The sequence below is a fragment of the Pelophylax lessonae genome (assembly GCF_965119305.1).
Source record: "Pelophylax lessonae genome assembly, contig: HAP1_SCAFFOLD_335, whole genome shotgun sequence".
NCBI lineage: Eukaryota > Metazoa > Chordata > Amphibia > Anura > Ranidae > Pelophylax > Pelophylax lessonae.
In genome coordinates, this window is record NW_028120009.1 from 120,075 (window position 1) to 138,827 (window position 18,753).

General features: G+C 59.4%; 1 long non-coding RNA gene across 1 annotated transcript; it reads left to right on the top strand.

The window, feature by feature from the left end:
• The first annotated feature begins 18,269 nt into the window (after positions 1–18,269).
• Positions 18,270–18,753, top strand: LOC309543736. Its single transcript, XR_014224813.1, has 4 exons — positions 18,270–18,354; positions 18,461–18,526; positions 18,602–18,655; positions 18,738–18,753. It is a non-coding gene; the product is annotated as an uncharacterized lncRNA (long non-coding RNA).

The following is an 18,753-nucleotide window of genomic DNA, read 5'->3' on the forward strand; positions in this document are numbered from 1 at the left end:
CTCCGTGGAATGCATAACGCCGTGGAACGCATAACTCCGTGGAACGCAGAACTCCATGGAACGCATAACTCCGTGGAACGCATAACGCCGTAGAACGCATAACGCCGTGGAACGCATAACGCCGTGGAACGCATAACTACGTGGAACGCATAACGCCGTGGAACGCATAACTCCGGAGAACGCATAACGCCGTGGAACGCATAACTCCGTGGAACGCATAACGCCGTGGAACGCATAACTCCGGAGAACGCATAACGCCGTGGAACGCATAACTCCGTGGAACGCATAACGCCGTAGAACGCATAACTCCGTGGAACGCATAACGCCGTAGAACGCATAACGCCGTGGGTCGCACAACTCCGTGGAACGCATAACGCCGTAGAACGCATAACGCCGTAGAACGCATAACTCCGTGGAACGCATAACGCCGTAGAACGCATAACTCCGTGGAACGCATAACGCCGTAGAACGCATAACTCCGTGGAACATATAACGCCGTGGAACGCATAACTCCGTGGAACGCATAATGCCGTGGAACGCATAACTCCGTGGAATGCATAACGCCGTAGAACGCATAACGCCGTGGAACGCATAACTCCGTGGAACGCATAACGCCGTAGAACGCATAACGCCGTGGAACGCATAACTCCGTGGAACGAATAACGCCGTAGAACGCATAACTCCGTGGAACGCATAACTCCGGAGAACGCATAACGCCGTGGAACGCATAACTCCGTGGAACGCAGAACGCCGTGGAACGCATAACTCCGTGGAACGCATAACGCCGTGGAACGCATAACTCCGTGGAACGCATAACGCCGTGGAACGCATAACTCCGGAGAACGCATAACGCCGTGGAACGCATAACTCCGTGGAACGCATAACGCCGTAGAACGCATAACGCCGTGGAACGCACAACTCCGTGGAACGCATAACGCCGTAGAACGCATAACTCCGTGGAACATATAACGCCGTGGAACGCATAACTCCGTGGAACGCATAATGCCGTGGAACGCATAACTCCGTGGAACGCATAACGCCGTAGAACGCATAACGCCGTGGAACGCATAACTCCGTGGAACGCATAACGCCGTAGAACGCATAACGCCGTGGAACGCATAACTCCGTGGAACGAATAACGCCGTAGAATGCATAACTCCGTGGAACGCATAACTCCGGAGAACGCATAACGCCGTGGAACGCATAACTCCGTGGAACGCATAACTCCGTGGAACGCATAACGCCGTGGAACGCATAACTCCGTGGAACGCATAACGCCGTGGAACGCATAACTCCGTGGAACGCATAACGCCGTGGAACGCATAACTCCGGAGAACGCATAACGCCGTGGAACGCATAACTCCGTGGAACGCATAACGCCGTAGAACGCATAACGCCGTGGAACGCATAACTCCGTGGAACGCATAACGCCGTAGAACGCATAACGCCGTGGAACGCACAACTCCGTGGAACGCATAACGCCGTAGAACGCATAACTCCGTGGAACATATAACGCCGTGGAACGCATAACTCCGTGGAACGCATAATTCCGTGGAACGCATAACTCCGTGGAACGCATAACGCCGTAGAACGCATAACGCCGTGGAACGCATAACTCCGTGGAACGCATAACGCCGTAGAACGCATAACGCCGTGGAACGCATAACTCCGTGGAACGAATAACGCCGTAGAACGCATAACGCCTGGAACGCATAACTCCGTGGAACGCATAACGCCGTAGAACGCATAACGCCGTGGAACGCATAACTCCGTGGAACGCATAACGCCGTGGAACGCATAACTCCGTGGAACGCATAACGCCGTAGAACGCATAACTCCGTGGAACATATAACGCCGTGGAACGCATAACTCCGTGGAACGCATAATGCCGTGGAACGCATAACTCCGTGGAACGCATAACGCCGTAGAACGCATAACGCTGTGGAACGCATAACGCCGTAGAACGCATAACTCCGTGGAACGCATAACTCCGGAGAACGCGTAACGCCGTGGAACGCATAACTCCGTGGAACGCATAACTCTGTGGAACGCATAACGCCGTGGAACGCATAACTCCGTGGAACGCATAACGCCGTGGAACGCATAACTCCGTGGAACGCATAACGCCGTGGAACGCATAACTCTGTGGGACATATAACGCCGTGGAACGCATAACTCCGTGGAACGCATAATGCCGTGGAACGCATAACTCCGTGGAACGCATAACGCCGTAGAACGCATAACGCCGTGGAACGCATAACTCCGTGGAACGCATAACGCCGTAGAACGCATAACGCCGTGGAATGCATAACTCCGTGGAACGCATAACGCCGTGGAACGCATAACTCCGTGGAACGCATAACTCCGTGGAACGCATAACGCCGTGGAACGCATAACTCCGTGGAACGCATAACGCCGTGGAACGCATAACTCCGTGGAACGCATAACGCCGTGGAACGCATAACTCCGGGGAACGCATGACGCCGTGGAACGCATAACTCCGTGGAACGCATAACGCCGTGGAACGCATAACTCCGTGGAACGCATAACGCCGTGGAACGCATAACGCCGTGGAACGCATAACTCCGTGGAACGCATAACGCCGTGGAACGCATAACTCCGTGGAACGCATAACGCCGTGGAACGCATAACTCCGTGGAACTCATAACGCCGTGGAACGCATAACGCCGTGGAACGCATAACTCCGTGGAACGCAGACCCTGCATGCCAGGAAGTATTTTTTCTCTGAATGTCACTTCCGTTACACGTGGAAAAATAAATATTTATAAATATAAGATTGCGCTCCACTAAACAGAGTAGTGAAAACATAAATATATATCACTAAATGGATATATACTGTATGTACAAAATGTAGATTGGTATATAATATAGAGAGACAAAATTAATCAAAAGAGTCGATAAATCATCAATAAGAGTCGATAATAATGGCAATGAATATCGGAAAAGGAACAGCTATCAATCTTCTTAGCACTGGATAGCTTTATACACCTCCACCACAAAGTAAGGACACCCGGTGTGTATAGAAGCTCACCGGATGGAGTGACCCCTTAAGTTATAGGGGTCGGCTAAAGGACATCAGACACCCGATATCAGGAAAATCACCAACTTCAATGGATCCAAGGGACTTCCAACGTCTCCTCCTTTTATAATAATAAACTTGGGGATGAACTCCCACACAGCGAACCCAAAGAGGGACGATGGGACTCAAATGGTGAATTTATTAAAGATGGTAAAAAGCAATATCAGGGCTACAATCGCGGTCTCCGGGTTAGGAACGCCTTCCGCGTCCCATCTGCATTCCACCGAGAGCGACCGCGTCATTTCCGGCTCCCTACCCCCTATAACTTAAGGGGTCACTCCATCCGGTGAGCTTCTATACACACCGGGTGTCCTTACTTTATAAAGCTATCCAGTGTATAAAGCTATCCAGTGCTAAGAAGATTGATAGCTGTTCCTTTTCCGATATTCATTGCCATTATTATCGACTCTTATTGATGATTTATAGACTCTTATTGATGATTTATAGACTCTTATTGATGATTTATGGACTATTATTGATGATTTATGGACTCATATTGATGATTTATGGACTCTTATTGATGATTTATGGACTCTTATTGATGATTTATGGACTCTTATTGATGATTTATGGACTCTTATTGATGATTTATAGACTCTTATTGATGATTTATGGACTCTTATTGATGATTTATTGACTCTCTATATTATTTAAAAATGTGATGCGCTAGAAATACATAATCAAATAAAGTGATAAGACATAAATAATTGTGAAATCCAGTCCGTAAGGCACCCAATGGCGCTCGTACTCAAAACCAATATATATTGTCCCAGTGTTCAAATGAAGAGATCATATAGTGACAAATAGTGAACACCGCTATGTGAATCCCTCCACCAGGTGGAATGACCTCTCACCTTCCTGCAGGCCAGCGAATGCAAATAACAAAGATTAGAAGACTCCAGGAGAGGACCTCTCTGCTCGTCACCTCCAGGGATCACAGGACATGCATGGGGAAGAAATGTGACAAAATCTAGTGCTCTCTGTTTGGTAGTTATAAATGGGCTTTATTGAAGAAAAATCGTTTATAAAACATGAATGGTATTTTTACTGATTTTAGAAATTTTTGCTTTTATAGATTTGTTTTAATGACTGTTTGGCATTTTATGTAATCATATATATTTTTTAGCGTATGTATTGTTAACCCGAGAGAGGTCGGCGTCGCCACGCAATCTCCACAAACCAATTTTTGCACATATATGGTAATAAATTGCCCCATTAGTAATACCAGCCAGTGACACCGATGAATAGTTGCCTGGTTCGGTGGTTCCGGTGTCCCGCATAGCGCTAGGAGCAAGGGGAGGTACCAGAGACCCGCTGGCCAATCCACCTCGGAGCTTACATATTTAAAGCGAGGCTTGACAAGCACAATCCACCCCTACCGAGGAAGTCAGAGGAGCATCACACTCGACGTAACGCGTATAGGGGGGCGGAGCCTGCGTGACCGACGCAGATCTTCTCTCCGGTGTACTATGAGTTTGCCAATACAGCAGGCACGGCTCAGTGCCTCATAAATGTGAGTTGAACGATTTATAACTACCAAACAGAGAGCACTAGATTTTGTCACATTTCTTCCCCATGCATGTCCCGTGATCCCTGGAGGTGACGAGCAGAGAGATCCTTTCCTGGAGTCTTCTAATCTTTGTTATTTGCATTCGCTGGCCTGCAGGAAGGTGAGAGGTCATTCCACCTGGTGGAGGGATTCACATAGCGGTGTTCACTATTTGTCACTATTTGTCACTATTTCTCACTATTTGTCACTATTTGTCACTATTTCTCACTATTTGTCACTATTTGTCACTATTTCTCACTATATGATCTCTTCATTTGAACACTGGGACAATATAAATTGGTTTTGAGCTCCATTGGGTGATTTCACAATTATTCGTCTCATCACTTTATTTGTGTATTTCTGGCGAATGACATTTTTGTATCATTATTCGTTTATTGTGATTTGTGGAACACGATTGGTGTCAGTTTTCACATATCGATGTTTTGTACTTTATTCACACACAGGGATTTTGTATTGAGTTATATATCACTTATGATAGTTTTTGGTTTAATATTCTCTATATGATTTACCAATCTACATTTTGTACATCCAGTATATATCCATTTATTGATTTATTGATCTTTGCACTGGTAGTGTTTAGCAGTCTTATAGAGGGGCGGACTGACCATTCAGTGATTAGAGCACTGCCGAGGGCCCAGGGTCAGTAGGGGGCCCCAGGAGAGGCTACAGAAAGAAGCCAGGAACTTCCATGTAGGCTATGCTTTGTGTGGACACAGGGGGCCCCATGATCTCTGATTGCCCGGGGGCCCCATGATCTCTGATTGCTCGGGGGCCCCATGATCTCTGATTGCCCGGGGGGCCCCATGATCTCTGATTGCCCGGGGGGCCCCATGATCTCTGATTGCCCGGGGGCCCCATGATCTCTGATTGCCCAGGGGGCCCCATGATCTCTGATTGCCCGGGGGGCCCCATGATCTCTGATTGCCCCGGGGGCCCCATGATCTCTGATTGCCCCGGGGGGCCCCATGATCTCTGATTGCCCGGGGGGCCCCATGATCTCTGATTGCCCCGGGGGGCCCCATGATCTCTGATTGCCCCGGGGGCCCCATGATCTCTGATTGCCCGGGGGCCCCATGATCTCTGATTGCCCGGGGGCCCCATGATCTCTGATTGCCCCGGGGCCCCATGATCTCTGATTGCCTGGGGGCCCCATGATCTCAAATTGCCCCGGGGGCCCCATGATCTCTGATTGCCCGGGGGCCCCATGATCTCTGATTGCCCGGGGGGCCCCATGATCTCTGATTGCCCTGGGGGGCCCCATGATCTCTGATTGCCCCGGGGGCCCCATGATCTCTGATTGCCCCGGGGGCCCCATGATCTCTGATTGCCCGGGGGGCCCCATGATCTCTGATTGCCCGGGGGCCCCATGATCTCTGATTGCCCGGGGGCCCCATGATCTCTGATTGCCCGGGGGGCCCCATGATCTCTGATTTCCCCGGGGGCCCCATGATCTCTGATTGCCCCGGGGGCCCCATGATCTCTGATTGCCCCGGGGGCCCCATGATCTCTGATTGCCCCGGGGGGCCCCATGATCTCTGATTGCCCGGGGGGCCCCATGATCTCTGATTGCCCGGGGGCCCCATGATCTCTGATTGCCCGGGGGGCCCCATGATCTCTGATTGCCCCGGGGGCCCCATGATCTCTGATTGCCCGGGGGGCCCCATGATCTCTGATTGCCCCGGGGGCCCCATGATCTCTGATTGCCCCGGGGGCCCCATGATCTCTGATTGCCCCGGGGGGCCCCATGATCTCTGATTGCCCCGGGGGCCCCATGATCTCTGATTGCCCCGGGGGGCCCCATGATCTCTGATTGCCCCGGGGGGCCCCATGATCTCTGATTGCCCGGGGGGGCCCCATGATCTCTGATTGCCCGGGGGCCCCATGATCTCTGATTGCCCGGGGGGCCCCATGATCTCTGATTGCCCCGGGGGCCCCATGATCTCTGATTGCCCCGGGGGCCCCATGATCTCTGATTGCCCGGGGGGCCCCATGATCTCTGATTGCCCCGGGGGCCCCATGATCTCTGATTGCCCCGGGGGCCCCATGATCTCTGATTGCCCGGGGGCCCCATGATCTCTGATTGCCCGGGGGGCCCCATGATCTCTGATTGCCTGGGGGCCCCATGATCTCTGATTGCCCCGGGGGCCCCATGATCTCTGATTGCCCCGGGGGCCCCATGATCTCTGATTGCCTGGGGGCCCCGTGAGTTGTCAGTCCACCCCTGGTCTTATATTTATTTCTCCACATTCTTCGTATTCACGCGTTGATCGCAGATTCTAATTTTAGGAATTCTCCTGCATTATTTTTATATTTTTATTTATTGGTTTTCCCTTTGCGAAGGTTAGGAGGTTTTATCACCACATAATTCTTCTTCTCCTCCTTCCGTTACACGATCTGACGTCACGTCAGCGATAATCTGACAGAAACATGAGACCTCCACTTCCACCCATTGTGTCAGTGACTGTTTGTTACAATAAAGTTTACACTAAAAAAAAGTGGAGTGGAGTGGAGGTCACGTGCTTCCTGTGACACATGGAGCTCCACCCTCCCAACACAGAGAGGAGCGGAAACTGGGATTGGAGGAGGTCGCGGTTAGGGCGGAGTCATGGGCGGGATCTCACTTCTATTCCAGAACAAGGCGGACTCTCCAATTTAGCCCCTCCCAATAGATGGGCTCCCCTGACTAGGCTCCGCCCTCCGCACATTGACATCGGGGTAAAGGAAGTTCTACACCTCAGCTGAAAACTTCCGGCGGAAGAGGCGGAGCTAAGAAATACCGGCAGGACGGGGACACCGTGAGGGAAGACAGAGGGTGAGACCCCCCCCCCACACCTCCCCCCGGATACCTGTACCCCCCATCCCCCCCTACACAGCTCCTCCCCGGATACCTGTACCCCCCATCCCCCCCTACACCTCCCCCCGGATACCTGTACCCCCCATCCCCCCCTACAAAGCTCCTCCCGGATACCTGTACCCCCCATCCCCCCCTACACCTCCCCCCGGATACCTGTACCCCCCATCCCCCCCTACACAGCTCCCCCCAGATACCTGTACCCCCCATCCCCCCCTACACCTCCCCCCGGATACCTGTACCCCCCATCCCCCCCTACACAGCTCCTCCCCGGATACCTGTACCCCCCATCCCCCCCTACACATCTCCTCCCCGGATACCTGTACCCCCCACCCCCCCTACACCTCCCCCCGGATACCTGTACCCCCCATCCCCCCCTACACAGCTCCTCCCCGGATACCTGTACCCCCCATCCCCCCCTACACAGCTCCTCCCCGGATACCTGTACCCCCCATCCCCCCCTACACAGCTCCTCCCCGGATACCTGTACCCCCCATCCCCCCCTACAAAGCTCCTCCCGGATACCTGTACCCCCCATCCCCCCCTACACCTCCCCCCGGATACCTGTACCCCCCATCCCCCCCTACACAGCTCCTCCCCAGATACCTGTACCCCCCATCCCCCCCTACACCTCCCCCCGGATACCTGTACCCCCCATCCCCCCCTACACAGCTCCCCCCGGATACCTGTACCCCCCATCCCCCCCTACACAGCTCCTCCCCGGATACCTGTACCCCCCATCCCCCCCTACACAGCTCCTCCCCGGATACCTGTACCCCCCATCCCCCCCTACACCTCTCCCCGGATACCTGTACCCCCCATCCCCCCCTACAAAGCTCCTCCCGGATACCTGTACCCCCCATCCCCCCCTACACCTTCCCCCGGATACCTGTACCCCCCATCCCCCCCTACACAGCTCCTCCCCAGATACCTGTACCCCCCATCCCCCCCTACACCTCCCCCCGGATACCTGTACCCCCCATCCCCCCCTACACAGCTCCCCCCGGATACCTGTACCCCCCACCCCCCCTACACCTCCCCCCGGATACCTGTACCCCCCATCCCCCCCTACACCTCCCCCCGGATACCTGTACCCCCCATCCCCCCCTACACAGCTCCTCCCCGGATACCTGTACCCCCCATCCCCCCCCTACACATCTCCTCCCCGGATACCTGTACCCCCCACCCCCCCTACACCTCCCCCCGGATACCTGTACCCCCCATCCCCCCCCTACACAGCTCCTCCCCGGATACCTGTACCCCCCATCCCCCCCTACACAGCTCCTCCCCGGATACCTGTACCCCCCATCCCCCCCTACACACCTCCCCCCGGATACCTGTACCCCCCATCCCCCCCTACACACCTCCCCCCGGATACCTGTACCCCCCATCCCCCCCTACACACCTCCCCCCGGATACCTGTACCCCCCATCCCCCCCTACACATCTCCTCCCCGGATACCTGTACCCCCCCATCCCCCCCTACACCTCCCCCCGGATACCTGTACCCCCCATCCCCCCCTACACACCTCCCCCCGGATACCTGTACCCCCCATCCCCCCCTACACACCTCCCCCCGGATACCTGTACCCCCCACCCCCCCCTACAAAGCTCCTCCCCGGATACCTGTACCCCCCATCCCCCCCTACACACCTCCCCCCGGATACCTGTACCCCCCATCCCCCCCCTACACACCTCCCCCCGGATACCTGTACCCCCCATCCCCCCCTACACAGCTCCTCCCCGGATACCTGTACCCCCCATCCCCCCCTACACCTCCCCCCGGATACCTGTACCCCCCATCCCCCCCTACACAGCTCCTCCCCGGATACCTGTACCCCCCATCCCCCCTACACAGCTCCTCCCCGGATACCTGTACCCCCCATCCCCTACACAGCTCCTCCCCGGATACCTGTACCCCCCATCCCCCCCTACAAAGCTCCTCCCCGGATACCTGTACCCCCCATCCCCCCCTACACAGCTCCTCCCCGGATACCTGTACCCCCCATCCCCCCTACACAGCTCCTCCCCGGATACCTGTACCCCCCATCCCCCCCTACACAGCTCCTCCCCGGATACCTGTACCCCCCATCCCCCCCTACACCTCCCCCCGGATACCTGTACCCCCCATCCCCCCCTACAAAGCTCCTCCCGGATACCTGTACCCCCCATCCCCCCCTACACCTTCCCCCGGATACCTGTACCCCCCATCCCCCCCTACACAGCTCCTCCCCAGATACCTGTACCCCCCATCCCCCCCTACACCTCCCCCCGGATACCTGTACCCCCCATCCCCCCCTACACAGCTCCCCCCGGATACCTGTACCCCCCACCCCCCCTACACCTCCCCCCGGATACCTGTACCCCCCATCCCCCCCTACACCTCCCCCCGGATACCTGTACCCCCCATCCCCCCCTACACAGCTCCTCCCCGGATACCTGTACCCCCCATCCCCCCCCTACACATCTCCTCCCCGGATACCTGTACCCCCCACCCCCCCTACACCTCCCCCCGGATACCTGTACCCCCCATCCCCCCCTACACAGCTCCTCCCCGGATACCTGTACCCCCCATCCCCCCCTACACCTCCCCCCGGATACCTGTACCCCCCATCCCCCCCTACAAAGCTCCTCCCGGATACCTGTACCCCCCATCCCCCCCTACACCTCCCCCCGGATACCTGTACCCCCCATCCCCCCCTACACAGCTCCCCCCAGATACCTGTACCCCCCATCCCCCCCTACACCTCCCCCCGGATACCTGTACCCCCCATCCCCCCCTACACAGCTCCTCCCCGGATACCTGTACCCCCCATCCCCCCCTACACATCTCCTCCCCGGATACCTGTACCCCCCACCCCCCCTACACCTCCCCCCGGATACCTGTACCCCCCATCCCCCCCTACACAGCTCCTCCCCGGATACCTGTACCCCCCATCCCCCCCTACACAGCTCCTCCCCGGATACCTGTACCCCCCATCCCCCCCTACACAGCTCCTCCCCGGATACCTGTACCCCCCATCCCCCCCTACAAAGCTCCTCCCGGATACCTGTACCCCCCATCCCCCCCTACACCTCCCCCCGGATACCTGTACCCCCCATCCCCCCCTACACAGCTCCTCCCCAGATACCTGTACCCCCCATCCCCCCCTACACCTCCCCCCGGATACCTGTACCCCCCATCCCCCCCTACACAGCTCCCCCCGGATACCTGTACCCCCCATCCCCCCCTACACAGCTCCTCCCCGGATACCTGTACCCCCCATCCCCCCCTACACAGCTCCTCCCCGGATACCTGTACCCCCCATCCCCCCCTACACAGCTCCTCCCCGGATACCTGTACCCCCCATCCCCCCCTACACCTCTCCCCGGATACCTGTACCCCCCATCCCCCCCTACAAAGCTCCTCCCGGATACCTGTACCCCCCATCCCCCCCTACACCTTCCCCCGGATACCTGTACCCCCCATCCCCCCCTACACAGCTCCTCCCCAGATACCTGTACCCCCCATCCCCCCCTACACCTCCCCCCGGATACCTGTACCCCCCATCCCCCCCTACACAGCTCCCCCCGGATACCTGTACCCCCCACCCCCCCTACACCTCCCCCCGGATACCTGTACCCCCCATCCCCCCCTACACCTCCCCCCGGATACCTGTACCCCCCATCCCCCCCTACACAGCTCCTCCCCGGATACCTGTACCCCCCATCCCCCCCCTACACATCTCCTCCCCGGATACCTGTACCCCCCACCCCCCCTACACCTCCCCCCGGATACCTGTACCCCCCATCCCCCCCCTACACAGCTCCTCCCCGGATACCTGTACCCCCCATCCCCCCCTACACAGCTCCTCCCCGGATACCTGTACCCCCCATCCCCCCCTACACACCTCCCCCCGGATACCTGTACCCCCCATCCCCCCCTACACACCTCCCCCCGGATACCTGTACCCCCCATCCCCCCCTACACACCTCCCCCCGGATACCTGTACCCCCCATCCCCCCCTACACATCTCCTCCCCGGATACCTGTACCCCCCCATCCCCCCCTACACCTCCCCCCGGATACCTGTACCCCCCATCCCCCCCTACACACCTCCCCCCGGATACCTGTACCCCCCATCCCCCCCTACACACCTCCCCCCGGATACCTGTACCCCCCACCCCCCCCTACAAAGCTCCTCCCCGGATACCTGTACCCCCCATCCCCCCCTACACACCTCCCCCCGGATACCTGTACCCCCCATCCCCCCCCTACACACCTCCCCCCGGATACCTGTACCCCCCATCCCCCCCTACACAGCTCCTCCCCGGATACCTGTACCCCCCATCCCCCCCTACACCTCCCCCCGGATACCTGTACCCCCCATCCCCCCCTACACAGCTCCTCCCCGGATACCTGTACCCCCCATCCCCCCTACACAGCTCCTCCCCGGATACCTGTACCCCCCATCCCCTACACAGCTCCTCCCCGGATACCTGTACCCCCCATCCCCCCCTACAAAGCTCCTCCCCGGATACCTGTACCCCCCATCCCCCCCTACACAGCTCCTCCCCGGATACCTGTACCCCCCATCCCCCCTACACAGCTCCTCCCCGGATACCTGTACCCCCCATCCCCCCCTACACAGCTCCTCCCCGGATACCTGTACCCCCCATCCCCCCCTACACCTCCCCCCGGATACCTGTACCCCCCATCCCCCCCTACAAAGCTCCTCCCGGATACCTGTACCCCCCATCCCCCCCTACACCTTCCCCCGGATACCTGTACCCCCCATCCCCCCCTACACAGCTCCTCCCCAGATACCTGTACCCCCCATCCCCCCCTACACCTCCCCCCGGATACCTGTACCCCCCATCCCCCCCTACACAGCTCCCCCCGGATACCTGTACCCCCCACCCCCCCTACACCTCCCCCCGGATACCTGTACCCCCCATCCCCCCCTACACCTCCCCCCGGATACCTGTACCCCCCATCCCCCCCTACACAGCTCCTCCCCGGATACCTGTACCCCCCATCCCCCCCCTACACATCTCCTCCCCGGATACCTGTACCCCCCACCCCCCCTACACCTCCCCCCGGATACCTGTACCCCCCATCCCCCCCTACACAGCTCCTCCCCGGATACCTGTACCCCCCATCCCCCCCTACACAGCTCCTCCCCGGATACCTGTACCCCCCATCCCCCCCTACACACCTCCCCCCGGATACCTGTACCCCCCATCCCCCCCTACACACCTCCCCCCGGATACCTGTACCCCCCATCCCCCCCTACACACCTCCCCCCGGATACCTGTACCCCCCATCCCCCCCTACACATCTCCTCCCCGGATACCTGTACCCCCCCATCCCCCCCTACACCTCCCCCCGGATACCTGTACCCCCCATCCCCCCCTACACACCTCCCCCCGGATACCTGTACCCCCCATCCCCCCCTACACACCTCCCCCCGGATACCTGTACCCCCCATCCCCCCCTACACAGCTCCTCCCCGGATACCTGTACCCCCCATCCCCCCTACACAGCTCCTCCCCGGATACCTGTACCCCCCATCCCCTACACAGCTCCTCCCCGGATACCTGTACCCCCCATCCCCCCCTACAAAGCTCCTCCCCGGATACCTGTACCCCCCATCCCCCCCTACAAAGCTCCTCCCCGGATACCTGTACCCCCCATCCCCCCCTACACAGCTCCTCCCCGGATACCTGTACCCCCCATCCCCCCCCTACACACCTCCCCCCGGATACCTGTACCCCCCATCCCCCCCTACACACCTCCCCCCGGATACCTGTACCCCCCATCCCCCCCTACAAAGCTCCTCCCCGGATACCTGTACCCCCCATCCCCCCCTACACACCTCCCCCCGGATACCTGTACCCCCCATCCCCCCCTACACATCTCCTCCCCGGATACCTGTACCCCCCATCCCCCCCCTACACCTCCCCCCGGATACCTGTACCCCACATCCCCCCCCTACACACCTCCCCCCGGATACCTGTACCCCCCATCCCCCCCTACACAGCTCCTCCCCGGATACCTGTACCCCCCATCCCCCCCTACACCTCCCCCCGGATACCTGTACCCCCCATCCCCCCCTACAAAGCTCCTCCCCGGATACCTGTACCCCCCCATCCCCCCCTACAAAGCTCCTCCCCGGATACCTGTACCCCCCCATCCCCCCCTACACACCTCCCCCCGGATACCTGTACCCCCCATCCCCCCCTACACATCTTCTCCCCGGATACCTGTACCCCCCATCCCCCCCTACACCTCCCCCGGATACCTGTACCCCCCATCCCCCCCCTACACACCTCCCCCCGGATACCTGTACCCCCCATCCCCCCCTACACAGCTCCTCCCCAGATACCTGTACCCCCCATCCCCCCCTACACCTCCCCCCGGATACCTGTACCCCCCATCCCCCCCTACACAGCTCCTCCCCGGATACCTGTACCCCCCATCCCCCCTACACAGCTCCTCCCCAGATACCTGTACCCCCCATCCCCCCTACACCTCCCCCCGGATACCTGTACCCCCCATCCCCCCCCTACACAGCTCCTCCCCAGATACCTGTACCCCCCATCCCCCCTACACAGCTCCTCCCCGGATACCTCTACCCCCCCTACACCTCCCCCCGAGATACCTGTACCCCCCATCCCCCCCTACACCTCCCCCCGGATACCTGTACCCCCCATCCCCCCCTACACCTCCCCCCGAATAACTGTACCCCCCATCCCCCCCTACACAGCTCCTCCCCGGATACCTGTACCCCCCATCCCCCCCCCACACCTCCCCCCGGATACCTGTACCCCCCATCCCCCCTACACAGCTCCTCCCCAGATACCTGTACCCCCCATCCCCCCCCCCCCACACCTCCCCCCGGATACCTGTACCCCCCATCCCCCCCTACACAGCTCCTCCCCGGATACCTGTACCCCCCATCCCCCCTACACAGCTTCTCCCCAGATACCTGTACCCCCCATCCCCCCTACACAGCTCCTCCCCGGATACCTCTACCCCCCCTACACCTCCCCCCGAGATACCTGTACCCCCCCATCCCCCCCTACACCTCCCCCCGGATACCTGTACCCCCCATCCCCCCCCTACACACCTCCCCCCGGATACCTGTACCCCCCATCCCCCCCTACACCTCCCCCCGGATACCTGTACCCCCCATCCCCCCCCCACACCTCCCCCCGGATACCTGTACCCCCCATCCCCCCTACACAGCTCCTCCCCAGATACCTGTACCCCCCATCCCCCCCTACACCTCCCCCCGGATACCTGTACCCCCCATCCCCCCCTACACAGCTCCTCCCCGGATACCTGTACCGCCCATCCCCCCTACACAGCTCCTCCCCAGATACCTGTACCCCCCATCCCCCCCTACAAAGCTCCTCCCCGGATACCTGTACCCCCCATCCCCCCCTACACAGCTCCTCCCCGGATACCTGTACCCCCCATCCCCCCCTACAAAGCTCCTCCCCGGATACCTGTACCCCCCATCCCCCCCTACAAAGCTCCTCCCCGGATACCTGTACCCCACACCCCCCCCTACAAAGCTCCTCCCCGGATACCTGTACCCCCCATCCCCCCCTACACAGCTCCTCCCCGGATACCTGTACCCCCCATCCCCCCCTACAAAGCTCCTCCCCGCATACCTGTACCCCCATCCCCCCCTACACCGCTCCTCCCCGGATACCTGTACCCCCCATCCACCCCCTACACCTCCTCCCCGAATACCTGTACCCCCCATCCCCCCCCCTACACACCTCCCCCCGGATACCTGTACCCCCCATCCCCCCCCCTACACAGCTCCTCCCCGAATACCTGTACCCCCCATCCCCCCCTACACCTCCCCCCGGATACCTGTACCCCCCATCCCCCCCCTACACCGCTCCTCCCTGGATACCTGTACCCCCCATCCCCCCTACACAGCTCCTCCCCGGATACCTGTACCCCCCATCCCCCCCCTACACCGCTCCTCCCCGGATACCTGTACCCCCCATCCCCCCCTACACCGCTCCTCCCCGGATACCTGTACCCCCCATCCCCCCCTACACCGCTCCTCCCCGGGATACCTGTACCCCCCATCCCCCCCTACACCTCCCCCCGGGATACCTGTACCCCCCATCCCCCCCTACACCTCCCCCCGGGATACCTGTACCCCCCATCCCCCCCTACACAGCTCCTCCCCGGATACCTGTACCCCCCATCCCCCCCTACACAGCTCCTCCCCGGATACCTGTACCCCCCATCCCCCCTACACCTCCCCCCGGATACCTGTACCCCCCATCCCCCCCTACACAGCTCCTCCCCGCATACCTGTACCCCCATCCCCCCCCTACACCGCTCCTCCCCGGATACCTGTACCCCCCATCCACCCCCTACACCTCCTCCCCGAATACCTGTACCCCCCATCCCCCCCCCCCCCTACACACCTCCCCCCGGATACCTGTACCCCCCATCCCCCCCTACACAGCTCCTCCCCGAATACCTGTACCCCCCATCCCCCCCTACACCTCCCCCCGGATACCTGTACCCCCCATCCCCCCCTACACAGCTCCTCCCCGCATACCTGTACCCCCATCCCCCCCTACACAGCTCCTCCCCGGATACCTGTACCCCCCATCCCCCCCTACACAGCTCCTCCCCGCATACCTGTACCCCCCATCCCCCCTACACAGCTCCTCCCCGCATACCTGTACCCCCCATCCCCCCTACACAGCTCCTCCCCGCATTCCTGTACCCCTCATCCCCCCTACACCTCCCCCCGGATACCTGTACCCCCCATCCCCCCCTACACAGCTCCTCCCCGGATACCTGTACCCCCCATCCCCCCCCTACACAGCTCCTCCCCGGATACCTGTACCACCCATCCCCCCCACACAGCTCCTCCCCGGATACCTGTACCCCCCATCCCCCCCCTACACAGCTCCTCCCCGGATACCTGTACCCCCCATCCCCCCCTACACAGCTCCTCCCCGGATACCTGTACCCCCCATCCCCCCCTACACAGCTCCTCCCCGGGTACCTGTACCCCCCATCCCCCCCCTACACCGCTCCTCTCCGGATACCTGTACCCCCCAATTCCCCCCCTACATAGCTCCTCCCCGGATACCTGTACCCCCCCCCACACATACAGCTCCTCCCGGATACCTGTACCCCCCATCCCCCCCCTACACTGCACCTCCTCGGGTACCTGTACCCCCACCCCCCCTACACACACACACACACACACACACACACACAGCTCCTCTCCCGGATACCTGTACCCCCCCTACACTGCACCTCCCAGGATTCTTGTACCCCCCCATTCTCCCCGTACACACCCCCTCCCTGGTACCTGTACCCCCCATCCCCCCACAGCTCCCCTCCCCCCGGTCTCTCTTTCTCTCCCCTCCCCCCCGGTCTCTCTTTCTCTCCCCTCCCCCCCGGTCTCTCTTTCTCTCCCCTCCCCCCCGGTCTCTCTTTCTCTCCCCTCCCCCCCGGTCTCTCTTTCTCTCCCCTCCCCCCCGGTCTCTCTTTCTCTCCCCTCCCCCCCGGTCTCTCTTTCTCTCCCCTCCCCCCCCGGTCTCTTTCTCTCCCCTCCCCCCCCGGTCTCTCTTTCTCTCCCCTCCCCCCCGGTCTCTCTTTCTCTCCCCTCCCCCCCGGTCTCTCTTTCTCTCCCCTCCCCCCCGGTCTCTCTTTCTCTCCCCTCCCCCCCGGTCTCTCTTTCTCTCCCCTCCCCCCCGGTCTCTCTTTCTCTCCCCTCCCCCCCGGTCTCTCTCTCTCTCTCCCCTCCCGCCCGGTCTCTCTCTCTCTCTCCCCTCCCGCCCGGTCTCTCTTTCTCTCCCCTCCCGCCCGGTCTCTCTTTCTCTCCCCTCCCGTTCTCTCGGTCTCTCTCCCCCCCCCCCCGTTCTCTCGGTCTCTCTCCCCCCCCCCCCCGTTCTCTCGGTCTCTCTCCCCCCCCGTTCTCTCGGTCTCTCCCCCCCCCCCGTTCTCTCGGTCTCTCCCCCCCCCCCCCCCCCGTTCTCTCGGTCTCTCCCCCCCCCCGTCCTCTCGGCCTCTCTCTCTCCCCCCCCCCGTCCTCTTGGCCTCTCTCCCCCCCCCCGTTCTCTCGGTTTCTCTCTCTCCCCCCGTCTCTCGGTTTCCCCCCCGGTGTCTCTCTTTCTCTCTCCCTCCCTCTCCCCCGCCCTCCCCCCGATCTTTCTTTCCCCCCTCCCCCCGATCTTTCTTTCCCTCTCCCCCGGTCTCTCTCTTTCTTTCTTTCTTTCTTTCTTTCTTTCTTTCTTTTTCTTTCTTTTTCTTTCTTTTTCTTTCTTTTTTTTTCTTTTTTTTTCTTTCTTTTTCTTTCTTTTTCTTTCTTTTTCTTTCTTTCTTTTTCTTTCTTTTTCTTTCTTTCTTTTTCTTTCTTTCTTTTCTTTCTTTCTTTTTCTTTCTTTCTTTTTCTTTCTTTTTCTTTCTTTTTCTTTCTTTTTCTTTCTTTTTCTTTCTTTTTCTTTCTTTCTCTTTCTTTTTCTTTCTTTCTCTTTCTTTCTCTTTCTTTCTTTTTCTTTCTTTCTTTTTCTTTCTTTTTCTTTCTTTTTCTTTCTTTCTTTCTTTCTTTCTTTCTTTCTTTCCTTTTCTTTCGCTCTCCTCTTTTCCCTCCTCCCTTCCCCCTACACTCTTGCCTTTTTTTTCTCCTCCCTCTCTCTCTCTGCCCCCCCCCCCCCCCCCCAGTCTTCCTGAATATTGATGACTTGTCTCCTCTCTCCTCAGACTCGTCCAGGCGGCAGCCATGGCGCTCAGCGTGGCCTCTCAGTTTTATGCCCAGGATGATGTGGTTGCTGAGGTCCTGTCCACCTCTGAGCGGGTGAGTATGTGGGTGACAGAGATATGGTGTGGGGGAGGGGGACAGCTCTGTAATGATGGGTGTACCCTCCTCCATTCAGTAGTCACTCAGCTCTTCTCTCCTCCAGGTGGTGGAATTATTGAACATGGCGGCTCTGGCCAGCAATGACTCCAAGATCACAATGCTGAAACAGGTGAGTCTTCCTCCTTTGTACTTTGCTCCGCCTCTCTCCGCTCGGCTCCTCCTATATTTGTGTCTCCATCTGCAGGTTCAGGAACTGATTATAAATAAGGACCCCACCCTGCTGGACAACTTCCTGGATGTGAGTAAACCCCCCCCCCCCCCCAACCCTCTTCTCCTAATGCCTTGTGTTGTGTAATTTCTCATCCAATCACTCTGTCTAGGAGATCATCGCCTTCC